Source organism: Caretta caretta, chromosome 2 (genome assembly GCF_965140235.1).
Source record: "Caretta caretta isolate rCarCar2 chromosome 2, rCarCar1.hap1, whole genome shotgun sequence".
Lineage (NCBI taxonomy): Eukaryota > Metazoa > Chordata > Testudines > Cheloniidae > Caretta > Caretta caretta.
In genome coordinates, this window is record NC_134207.1 from 234,768,372 (window position 1) to 234,781,591 (window position 13,220).

The 13,220-nt window shown below is 48.4% G+C and overlaps 1 protein-coding gene across 2 annotated transcripts in view; it reads left to right on the forward strand.

The window, feature by feature from the left end:
- LOC125631351 (uncharacterized) overlaps nucleotides 1-13,220 on the forward strand; it is a 156,759-nt gene that overhangs the window by 133,303 nt on the left and 10,236 nt on the right. The window contains exon 3 of one of the 2 annotated variants that reach the window (XR_012667260.1): nucleotides 11,727-12,363. The gene's annotated coding sequence lies outside the window, so the exon portion shown is untranslated. Of the gene's footprint in view, nucleotides 1-11,726; nucleotides 12,369-13,220 lie in introns of those variants that run through there. The other variant, XR_012667261.1, reaches the window with a different exon arrangement.

Consider the following 13,220-nt stretch of genomic DNA (forward strand, 5'->3'; position numbering starts at 1 on the left):
TTCAAGACTTGACTATTGTAATACACTCTGCATGGGGCTACAATTTATTTTAAACAAATATTTTATTTTAGGTAATTTCTTGTTTGTCTTTAAAGATTGTTATAATATTATTTGCAAAGTTTAAATGAATGATTTTATGTAGGATTCTAGAACTTACGTCAAATGACAATTTTCAAAGTCTTATTACCCAGGAGAAAATTATTGCTTTACTATTCCTTTTTGGTACTGATATGAAACTATTGTTGCCTAATACAGGTCTTGATTAATTTGCCAGACAAGCTCTCTAGCAATCAAAAAGGTTATGGGACTTTCAATGATAGTTAAACCAAAAGTAATTCTAAAGTTAGAAATGTAGACATTTAAACAGTAACTAAATTAAATCTTGAAATATCAGTTGAATTAAAAATTGCCTTCTGAGACCATGATAATTCATAGCCAACTCTTTTTCTGAAGTATGTCCTTAATGAGTCATTGTTACTTTAATCAAATGTTAAAACAATGTAAACTCATGAATTAATGAGCTGAGTTAATGAATACTCCTGCCTCTTGACTGAGATGCTGTCAGCTTTATATGACATCACAAACTGTATTTTTATGCTGCAAGGTGTTAATGGCTGCCATCAGTCACAGACCTGATTAAAGTTGATGGGTGTACTAATCATCCTTCACTCAATCAGGCTAAATAGAAGGGGCATTTAATTGCCCTTTATGTAGTGATAGCTGAAACACAAGCCACTGTCCAAGTCACTGGGCCTCAGAGATTCTAAGGGTATGTCTACACTACGGAATAAGGTCGAATTTATAGAAGTCGGTTTTTTAGAAATCGGTTTTATAAATTCGAGTGTGTGTGTCCCCACAGAAAATGCTCTAAGTGCATTAAGTGCATTAACTCGGCGGAGCGCTTCCACAGTACCGAGGCAAGCGTCGACTTCCGGAGCGTTGCACTGTGGGTAGCTATCCCACAGTTCCCGCAGTCTTCGCTGCCCATTGGAATTCTGGATTGAGATCCCAATGCCTGATGGGGCTAAAACATTGTCGCGGGTGGTTCTGGGTACATATCGTCAGCCCCCCGTTCCCTCCCTCCCCCCGTGAAAGCAAGGGCAGACAATCATTTCGCGCCTTTTTTCCTGAGTTACCTGTGCAGACGCCATACCATGGCAAGCATGGAGCCCGCTCAGGTAACCGTCACCCTATGTCTCCTGGGTGCTGGCAGACGCGGTACGGCATTGCTACACAGTAGCAGCAACCCCTTGCCTTGTGGCAGCAGACGGTACAGTACGACTGGTAGCCGTCATCGTCATGTCTGAGGTGCTCCTGGTCGCCTCTGTGAGGTCGATCAGGAGCGCCTGGGCAGACATGGGCACAGGGACTAAATTTGGAGTGACTTGACCAGGTCATTCTCTTTAGTCCTGCAGTCAGTCCTATTGAACCGTCTTATGGTGAGCGGGCAGGCGATACAGACTGCTAGCAGTCGTACTGTACCATCTTCTGCCAGGCAGGCAAGAGATGAGGATTGCTAGCAGTCGTATTGCACCATCTTCTGCCAGGCAGGCAAGAGATGGGGATGGCTAGCAGTCGTACTGTACCATCTTCTGCCGAGCAGCCATGAGATGTGGATGGCATGCAGTCCTTCTGCACCGTCTGCTGCCAGCCAAAGATGTAAAAGATAGATGGAGTGGGTCAAAACAAGAAATAGACCAGATTTGTTTTGTACTCATTTGCCTCCTCCCCTGTCTAGGGGACTCATTCCTCTAGGTCACACTGCAGTCACTCACAGAGAAGGTGCAGCGAGGTAAATCTAGCCATGTATCAATCAGAGGCCAGGCTAACCTCCTTGTTCCAATAACAACGATAACTTAGGTGCACCATTTCTTATTGGAACCCTCCGTGCAGTCCTGCCTGAAATACTCCTTGATGTACAGGCACCCCCTTTGTTGATTTTAGCTCCCTGAAGCCAACCCTGTAAGCCGTGTCGTCAGTCGCCCCTCCCTCCGTCAGAGCAACGGCAGACAATCGTTCCGCGCCTTTTTTCTGTGCGGACGCCATACCACGGCAAGCATGGAGCCCGCTCAGCTCACTTTGGCAATTAGGAGCACATTAACCACCACACGCATTATTCAGCAGTATATGCAGCACCAGAACATGGCAACGCGATACCGGGCGAGGAGGCGACGTCAGCGCGGTCCCGTGAGTGATCAGGACATGGACACAGATTTCTCTGAAAGCATGGGCCCTGACAATGCATGCATCATGGTGCTAATGGGGCAGGTTCATGCTGTGGAACGCCGATTCTGGGCTCGGGAAACAAGCACAGACTGGTGGGACTGCATAGTGTTGCAGGTCTGGGACGATTCCCAGTGGCTACGAAACTTTCGCATGCGTAAGGGCACTTTCATGGAACTTTGTGACTTGCTTTCCCCTGCCCTGAAGCGCATGAATACCAAGATGAGAGCAGCCCTCACAGTTGAGAAGCGAGTGGCGATAGCCCTGTGGAAGCTTGCAACGCCAGACAGCTACCGGTCAGTTGGGAATCAATTTGGAGTGGGCAAATCTACTGTGGGGGCTGCTGTGATGCAAGTAGCCCACGCAATCAAAGATCTGCTGATATCAAGGGTAGTGACCCTGGGAAATGTGCAGGTCATAGTGGATGGCTTTGCTGCAATGGGATTCCCTAACTGTGGTGGGGCTATAGACGGAACCCATATCCCTATCTTGGCACCGGAGCACCAAGCCGCCGAGTACATAAACCGCAAGGGGTACTTTTCGATAGTGCTGCAAGCTCTGGTGGATCACAAGGGACGTTTCACCAACATCAACGTGGGATGGCCGGGAAAGGTGCATGATGCTCACATCTTCAGGAACTCTGGTCTGTTTCAAAAGCTGCAGGAAGGGACTTTATTCCCAGACCAGAAAATAACTGTTGGGGATGTTGAAATGCCTATATGTATCCTTGGGGACCCAGCCTACCCCTTAATGCCATGGCTCATGAAGCCATACACAGGCAGCCTGGACAGTGGTCAGGAGCTGTTCAACTACAGGCTGAGCAAGTGTAGAATGGTGGTAGAATGTGCATTTGGACGTTTAAAGGCGCGCTGGCGCAGTTTACTGACTCGCTTAGACCTCAGCGAAACCAATATTCCCACTGTTATTACTGCTTGCTGTGTGCTCCACAATATCTGTGAGAGTAAGGGGGAGACATTTATGGCAGGGTGGGAGGTTGAGGCAAATCGCCTGGCTGCTGGTTACGCGCAGCCAGACACCAGGGCGGTTAGAAGAGCACAGGAGGGCGCGGTACGCATCAGAGAAGCTTTGAAAAACAGTTTCATGACTGGCCAGGCTACGGTGTGAAAGTTCTGTTTGTTTCTCCTTGATGAACCCCCCCGCCCCTTGGTTCACTCTACTTCCCTGTAAGCTAACCACCCTCCCCTCCTCCCTTTAATCATTGCTTGCAGAGCCAATAAAGTCATTGTTGCTTCACATTCATGCATTCGTTATTCATTCATCACACAAATAGGGGGATGACTACCAAGGTATCCCAGGAGGGGTGGTGGAGGAGGGAAGGAAAATGCCACACAGCACTTTAAGCACAGCACTTTAAAAGTTTACAACTTTAAAATTTATTGAATGACAGCCTTCTTTTTTTTGGGCAATCCTCTGTGGTGGAGTGGCTGGTTGGCCGGAGGCCCCCCCCACCGCGTTCTTGGGCGTCTGGGTGTGGAGGCTATGGAACTTGGGGAGGAGGGCGGTTGGTTACAGAGGGGCTGCAGTGGCAGTCTGTGCTCCAGCTGCCTTTGCTGCAGCTCAACCATACACTGGAGCATACTGGTTTGGTCCTGCAGCAGCCTCAGCATTGAATCCTGCCTCCTCTCATCACGCTGCCGCCACCTTTGAGCTTCAGCCCTGTCTTCAGCCCGCCACTTACTCTCTTCAGCCCTCCACCTCTCCTCCCGGTCATTTTGTGCTTTCCTGCACTCTGACATTATTTGCCTCCACGCATTCGTCTGTGCTCTGTCAGTGTGGGAGGACAGCATGAGCTCGGAGAACATTTCATCGCGAGTGTGTTTTTTTTTCTTTCTAAGCTTCACTAGCCTCTGGGAAGGAGAAGATCCTGTGATCATTGAAACACATGCAGCTGGTGGAGAAAAAAAAAGGGACAGCGGTATTTAAAAAGACACATTTTATAAAACAGTCGCTACACTCTTTCAGGGTAAACCTTGCTGTTAACATTACATACATAGCACATGTGCTTTCATTACAAGGTCGCATTTTGCCTCCTCCCACCGCGTGAACGGATTTTGGTTGAATGCCAGCAAACATACACTGCAATGCTTTGTTCTACAGTGATTCCCCAGTACGTGTTGCTGGCCTGGAGTGGTAAAGTGTCCTACCATGAAGGACGAAATAAGGCTGCCCTCCCCAGAAACCTTTTGCAAAGGCAGAACCGCAAATGCCAGGGCAAAGTAATCCTTTCACATGCTTGCTTTTAAACCATGTATAGCATTTTAAAAGGTACACTCACCAGAGGTCCCTTCTCCGCCTGCTGAGTCCAGGAGGCAGACTTGGGTGGGTTCGGGGGGTACTGGCTCCAGGTCTAGGGTGAGAAACAGTTCCTGGCTGTCGGGAAAACCGGTTTCTCCGCTTGCTTGCTGTGAGCTATCTACAACCTCCTCCTCATCATCTTCTTCGTCCCCAAAACCTACTTCCGTATTGCCTCCATCTCCATTGAAGGAGTCAAACAACACGGCTGGGGTAGTGGTGGCTGAACCCCCTAAAATGGCATGCAGCTCATCATAGAAGCGGCATGTTTGGGGCTCTGACCCAGAGCGGCTGTTCGCCTCTCTGGTTTTCTGGTAGGCTTGCCTCAGCTCCTTCAGTTTCACGCGGCACTGCTTCGGGTCCCTGTTATGGCCTCTGTCCTTCATGCCCTGGGAGATTTTCACAAAGGTTTTGGCATTTCGAAAACTGGAACGGAGTTCTGATAGCACGGATTCCTCTCCCCAAACAGCGATCAGATCCCGTACCTCCCGTTCGGTCCATGCTGGAGCTCTTTTGCGATTCTGGGACTCCATCATGGTCACCTGTGCTGATGAGCTCTGCATGGTCACCTGCAGCTTGCCACGCTGGCCAAACAGGAAATGAGATTCAAAAGTTCGCGGTTCTTTTCCTGTCTACCTGGCCAGTGCATCTGAGTTGAGAGCGCTGTCCAGAGCGGTCAGAATGGAGCACTCTGGGATAGCTCCCGGAGGCCAATACCATCGAATTGTGTCCACAGTACCCCAAATTCGAGCCGGCAACGTCGATTTAAGCGCTAATCCACTTGTCAGGGGTGGAGTAAGGAAATCGATTTTAAGAGCCCTTTAAGTCGAAATAAAGGGCTTCATTGTGTGGACGGGTGCAGGTTTAAATCGATTTAACGCTGCTAAATTCGACCTAAAGTCCTAGTGTAGACCAGGGCTAAGGCCAGAGGGGACCTTTGTAATCATTGAGTCTGACCGCCTGTATAGCACAGGCCATAGAACTTCCCCCAAATAATTCGTGGAGCAGGTCATTTAGAAGGACATCCAATCTTGACTTTAAAATTGTCATGGAGAATCCACCACAACCCTTGGTAAATTGATCCAATGGTTAACTACTCTCACCATAGAAAAAATTACGCTTTATTTCCAGTTTAAAATGATAAGACCTGAGCAAGAACTTATCTAGGGAGAATAAGAGGGGTTTCCTTGTGATGAGTTGCAAAATGCAGTGGTTAGGGGATTGGCTGTAGTTGTGTGAGGCAGAAAGCAAGAGAAGCAGTGGTATGTGGCCCTGGGAGAAAGCTGAGACGCATCTTTTGGGGACGTTACTCTCTGGAAAGGAAGACTTAGATGTTTGTTGGTTTTTCTTTTATGTTCATGAAGCAGAACTTTCTGCACAGGCTTTGTAAAGGAACAGGGTTGCACCAAAGAAATACCTGACTTGCATAATCAATTTCTCTTCCTACAGGAAACAACCTGGCAAGGCCCCTAATATTGGCTGACTGCTTGGTCCAAAGTGACAATGATGATATCTGAAAGTTCTCTAGTTGCTCCATGAATGCTTTCTTTTGTGCTGTATCTAAACAGTTTCCTATTAAAGTAGTGCCCTGATGAACTAGCATAATGAATTTTCCCATCTCAGAATTTAACCACTTACTGACTCAATTATTTCTAGACCGCTGAGGTGAAACTTACTAGTGAAACAAGCACACATCAAGCATGTAAATCAATGGCGTCCAACCCGTGGCCCAGGGCCCACTTGTGACCCCCAACTTGTGTTATGAAGAAAATTTCTATTTGATTACAAATAGAAGTTTTTTGAGGCATGCCCTGCAATTTGTAAATGGAATATTTGAACAAGCCCAATCATTATGGCCATGTCTACACTACAAACTTTGGCTAACACAAAGTATGTCACATAAAGATGTCGCAGCTAGTGTATCGCTCTTGTGCATGCATACTTGGCCCCTTGTTTTGGCACTGCACATGCTCACCAGGAGTGCCTGTGTCACTGCACAGTGCAGTGCATCGTGGATCGCTATTCCAGTGTGGAATTCACCACCATCCGGTGGACTGTTTTTGAGAAGTATTGGTAGTACATGGTGGGGCAGAAACAAGTCCCTCAGGGCTGGGAGCAAGGGGTCAACTTAATGCAACCTTCTCCATCCTATAATGTCATCCATATCCGATAATTTTTGTGCCTGTTTTAAAAATCCCATGTACCTGCCCAGCCCTCCTTTCTGTCTCCCATCACTCAGCGAAGCATGGAACCTGCACAGCTCTGCACTACTGTCATGAGCATTTCAAGCATAGGATACACAATCCTCCAGTACTGGCAGAGCAGCAAGAAGAACCAGGTCAGTGGGGAACATGACACTGTTGTGGAGTACAGATTTCTATGACATAGTGAAAACCAATTCAAGGTCATTGGTGGCATTCACAGAGCAACTGCAGATGGTGGAGCACCACTTCTGGTCCTGAGAAACGAGCACTGCCTGCTTGGATCATACTGTAATGCAGGCTTGGGATGATGAGCAGTCGCAGCAGAACTTTCAGATGTGAAAGGCCACGTTCCTGGATCTGTGTGCTGAGCTCACCCCAGCCCTCCAGTGCAGGGATACCAGAATGAGAGCTGCACTGACAGTGGAGAAGTGAGTGATGATCGCAGTTATACTTGCAAGGCTGGATTGCTACCGGTCAGTGGGCAATCATCTTGGAGTTGGAAAATCCACTGTGGGGGCCATTGTCATGCAAGTGTGCAGGGCCATGAATTGTCTTCTGCTACACAGGACTGTGACTCCTGGCAATGTGCAGGACATAATAGATGGATTTGCAGTAATAGGGTTCCCAAACTGCCATGAAGCAATAGATGGCATGTACATCCCTATTATGGGACTGGCCCACCTTGCCCCAAAGTATATAAAAAGAAAGCACTGCTTTCCTATGATTATGCAAACATTGGTGGGACACTAGAGATGCTTCACTGACTTCAATGTTGGCTGGTCAGGTCTTTCAGAAAGCTGAAAGCAGAGACATTCTTTCCCAACTAGCAGATTACTACTGGCAATATTGAAATGTCAGTAATGGTTCTAGGGGACCCAGCCTACCCCTTGCCCATGAAGCCAGATGCTGGCCACCCCGAGAGCACCAAGAGAATATTCTACTACCAGCTCAGCAGGTGCACAATGATAGTTCGAAGAGACAATGGCATTAATTACTCACAAGAGTGGATCTCTGTGAGAAAAATATTCCAATGGTTATAGCTGCCTGCTGTAATAATAATATGCCTCCAGGATAATATCTGCGAGGTAAAGGGGGGAAAATTTCAGCCAGGGTGAAGGTGGAGTGGCTGGCTACTGGGTTTGAACAGCCAGACACAAGGGCTATTAGAAGAGCTGAGTGCAGAGCTATAGAGCGCATGGAGGCCTTGAAAGAGCACTTTAAGAGTGAGCCACAGTAATGCAATGTGGTGGACTGTGCTCTATCTGGCTGTCACGGGTCATGCACACCTGTCCCCTTTTGGGATGGGGCACAGGTTGTTATAGGCCCCCAGTTTGTGTGACCCCTCTGGGTCTCGGAGTAATGTGGCATAACAGCCAAAGGCAATCTACTCGCCTTCTCTATCAGGCCGGGGTGGTCTAACAGTCAGAGTCCCTCTCGCCGCCATCTCTCTCACAACTGTGTGGCCTAGCAGCCAGAGTCAGTAGAGTTGCCCTCACAATCAGGGCTGTGTGGCCTAGCAGCCAGAGTCAATAGAGCTGGTGAAATGGGCCACCACCCTATGATGGACAGCGGCCAGGATATGGGGACCTGGGCCCTCCCTCTCTACCAGGTCCCAAACCATGGATGGCCCTATCAGTGGTGGGGTTGCCCACCACCAGCTCATCAAGGATCCGGCCAAACCACGTCAAGCTAGTCTCTTGTTCTCCCACCACCTCCCCAGATTACTTCCTACCTGCTTCTCCGCAGCTTGTGTTCTCATGGTTCCCCCATTCTCTCCTCCCTCTATGGTGTCCAGAGCCTGGGGGTCATGGGTTGCTGTCATCTGGCTGGCCTCCACATCGTGAAGTGCTGGCAGTCCTTCTGCAGGAGCCTGCAGCACACCTCCTTCCTCTCCGGTGGTCAGCCCCAAATGAACTGGGCTGCTCCCTTTTATACCTGGCCTCCAGCCAGAGCACACCCAGCAGGGTCAAGGGGACGTGTCCTCCTCGGCCCAAAGAAAGGAATTGACCTCTGTCGTCCCAGTGCGGGGCATGCACACCCCATCACACTGACCCTGCAGTTTTGGGGCCTGTTAGAAATTGTGTGGTGCTTCGTGTACATATGAATATCACACTGTCAATGTACCTATCAATTTTATGGTGCTTGCTGTACATTTATGATCATTACACTATTTGCCACTGATCCTATAGGTTTTGTTTCACACTGTATGGTAACAAGTGGGAGCCTTCAGTACTACTGTACACTCTGCAGCATATGTAGGGAACTAATACAGGTGAGTTATTTTCCAAAGAATTGAATTTTATTGACTAACAAAACCAGTGCAAAGAAAATTCTGTGCAATTTAAAAGAAAATATATTAAAAACTTAATAGAACCGAACTTAACAAGGGGAAGGAACATTCATGTCCATTTTGGTTCCACATACACTGACCTGTGGAAGGCCACAGTTGCTGTATGCGAAGCTGTGGTTGCCCTTACTGTCCCCTGGGGTGGAGTAATAAGGATAGGGATGTGGCCTCTGATGCTGTGTGGAATATTGAGAATGGGTGTCGGGAGGTGCTAAAATGGAGTTCTCTGTGTACTGCAAAGGGAGATGAGCTTGGGATTGTTGAATCTGTAGGTCCACAAGAGTCTGCGGAGTCTGTATATGCTGCTAGAGAAGCCCATTATGTCCTGAAGTGTCTCCCTCTCCTTTTTCTGCTGGGACTTTCTCCTGTCTGGTCTTTCCTTCTCCATACAATCTGCAGTATTCACCCTCCAGGCCATCTGCTTGTGGTCCGATGCAGCACTGGCTTGCAGAATCTTGCTGAACATTTCGTCCCAAGTCCTTTTCTTTCTCCTTATGTAGCTCAGGCATTCCATGGGTGTGGACGGGGAACGCCTCAAGGCTGCAACCGCAGCAGCTGCAGATAAAACAAACAGACGTACCATGTCAATATAGTCTGTCAGGGGCTTTGCTCCACTCTCTGCGCAGTGACACCTCCTTGTGCTCCTCTGGGGAATCAGCTTGCCATTGTCTGCGCCCTGTCTAGTGGTCACTCAGCCCATTACCTCAGTCACTCATCCTGTGGCCCCTCTCTCGCTGGTCTAGAACTGCAGCACCTCTACTTTGTGGCTTAGCCCACTGGCCAAGTCACCATTGTCCTTACCTTCTGGGGTATCAAAGTCTCTCAGGACCCACTGTCCCAAGCAGTCTTTCCTCTCACTGCCCCCAAACTGCACCACTGTCCAGTGACTGGTAGGGGAACCCAGACCTGCCTCACACTGGGTTCCAGCCCAGGGCCCCTACAACAAGGAGTCAAGGTCTGCACAGTTCTATCCCTTACTGCTGTATCACCGAGCTACTTTCTACCTTGCCTGCTGTCACCCTAACAGTGACTGTAGCCTCTTTCTCTGCAGCCCCCCTCTACTCTCAGCTAATAGGCTTTATACAGGCCCCTCCGGGTCCTGTCCAGCTGAGCCTCATCTCTAATTAGTCCTCACTCCCTGGCTTCTCCTTCAGGTGCAGTTTAGGTGGATAATTGGCCCACCTACCCACCTTAATTCCTTCAGGCCTTGTGTTGGGTGGGACACCCTCATCATATCGTCACAACAGGAAGTGAAAGTTAAGGTTCACAGCTTTGTTCCTCTGAAGTTTTACACAAGGTCCTTGCTCACAGCATCAATGGATCCCTGGCTGCATGTCTCCCATCCTCCTCATCACTGTTCACACCAGTGATTTGTGTCTTGGGCTTCGGTGGTATTGACTGTGGTCTGCAGGGTGGTGGTGGGGTCTCTGCCAAGTATGGCATGTAGTTCTTTGTAAAAGTGGCAGGTCTGAAGCTTGGCACTGGTGTGTCAACACCCTGACCTTCTGGTATGCCTCCCACAGTTCCTTTGCCTTCACATAGCACTGCTGCTGGTCCCTGTTGTACCCCTTCTCTTGCATCCTCCATGCAATCTGCTCACAGATGTCCATATTTCTGTGGCTGATCTGGAGCTGTGCCTGCACGGCCTCTTCTCCTCACAGTCCCAGGAGATCCAATATTTATTGTCTCCTCCAAACCAGAGTGCATCTAAATCATGTAGCTGGCTTGGTCAGCTGGGCAATTGCACACAACAGTGGACAGCTGCTAGGTATGCTCACCAAGCTGAACAATCAGGAAAAGGCATTTCAAAAATTTGCAGGGTTTTAAAGGTGGTAGAGGTGGGGTTTCTGTTCCTATGAGCCCTGGACAGTGGAGTTCACAATTGTGAGCAGAGTGATCAGTGTCAGGCATTGTGGGACAGCTTCTGGAGGACTGTTAGGGTCGACATAGGTCACACAGTGTCTACAATTGTGCCTCATCTATCTGAGTACATCAGTCATGGCTCAACATTGCACAGGAAGGTGGTGTTACTGCGTTGCTGTAATGGAGCACTTACATCAGTGGGAGACAAATTTAAGTTTAGACCCTTGCACAACAAAGCCAATGCAAGGCATCTAATTTTGTAGTGTAGACCAGGTCTAAAGGGAAGGGTACATGACAATGCATCCCTAGCAGCAGCTCTGCTGTCCTTTCCCTACTGTAGCTTCTCATCAACTGTCCTGTCAGTCACCATCTATATAGCAACGGAGGGACAAGAGATTAACTTTGGCTGCTACTATGTCTCCCTTCTGGTTTGTGGAAGTCCCAAGAAGAGCAGGGTAGGAGTTTGACTCCCTCAGTGTTGCCTGTTCCAGCTGTTTCACTTTGTATGAAATACTTAATGATCAGTGGGTCAGGGAAAGCATGAGAATAACCCTATAGCCCAGGAGTAAGGGCACTCACCTGGGAGGGGGCAAACCTGAGTTCAGATCCCTGCACCACATCAAGCAGAGGAGGATTTGGCAGTGAGTCACTTAAATCCCTTCATGGATCTAGCCCTAAATCTTTAAAGGAAGGCACAGATATCTGCAATAATGAATTTTTCAATGAAAGTTTCCAAGGGAAATTTAAGTTCAGAATTGATATGATTTGTATTTTAGATCCTCGTGATGGGGCATCTGCCCCACACTGGCCCATAAGAGATAATCGAGCCCTAGGGAGGCTGTACAGGAGGCAGCCAGTTCGAGAGGGGCTGTGAGCAGCCAGTCAGGCCTGGGCAGGCCCATATAAGAAGGACTGCAGGGCAGAGCGGCTTCTGGAGCTCAAGGAGGGAAGAACAGGCTCCTAGCAGGAAGAAGGAGCACCAGAACCCTGGACAGAGCAATGTTGCCAGCAGGGACCGGGAAAGCTAGAGAGAGCTCCTGGCTGGCTGCTAAGACTGGCATGCTGAGGCCCTGAGATAAAGGTGAAGAAGGTACTAGGGCTGCGGGGAAGTGGCCCAGGAAAGTAGACTGAGGGGTTCGAGGGGACACAGCACGTGGCTGCCATCTACAGGGTCCCTGGCCTGGGTCCCCCCCACACCACTCGCCATTGAGGAAGTGGCTGGACCATTGGACTGCAATACTGTGAGTCCAGAATGTGGCACAGCCAGAGGGTGGTGTCCTGAAGAGGATACCGAGGTTCTTGGAGTGACATGGGTCCAGGGGCAGAAGTGATGGCGGGCGAGACACCACCAAGAGTTGACATACTGACCTGTGGAGCTGATCCGCAAGATGACCAGGAGGAGGTGCTAGCGTGGTGAGTCGAACCCCATCACAACCCCATTAACTAATTGTTAGTAAACTAATTATTTTTCTGCTGCATTCAGAGCTGCTGAATAGGTAACAGGATCATGGAAATTCCTACTTTTCCTTAAAACATTTCCCATTACAATCATAAATCTGAATCTCCAGGCTATCTTTAGGAATATCACCTTGAAAAGTCCAGGGGCTAGATTCTGTGCTTTGCCTCCTGGAAAGTGCAGCTGCAGAAGGAGAAAAAATATGGCTTAAAGATACCTTTGCATCATCTAGGTTGTGTCTGCACAGGGGAGAGTGCAGAGCAGTAAATAAAGGCCCCAAATTTGGCCCCAGATACTTTGCAGGTGACTTAGTGATAAATGCTACCTGTAGCTCTCACAAATCTCTAACCAGTAAGCCCAGTTTTTGATAGTTCTGATAGGAATTGCAATTTACACTTTTAAAATGTCTATTCACAAAAATAAGCAAGAGCAGTTTGCTACATCTAAGGCTTACTAGTTGTGCTGGTAGTTACTAGCTGACTAGTAATTCTTTGCAAAATCACCCTGATGGAGGCAGTGTGTTGCAGTTTGTAAAGGCTTGTAACATGCAGCCTTTAAAGGGCACTTTTTGAGAATCAGAACCTTGTGGAGAAAGTCAAGTTTAAAAAGGTAAATCACTGTGTATAAATACTGCTGAGAATTGTGTGATTATGGGAGACTTTAATTTCCCAGGTATAGACTGGAGGACGAATGCTACTAATACTAGTAGCACCAAGATATTTCTAGATGTGATAGCTGACCGATTTTATCTACAAATAGTCACCGAACCCAGAGGAGGTGATGCCATTTTAGATTTAATACTGGTAAGCAGTGA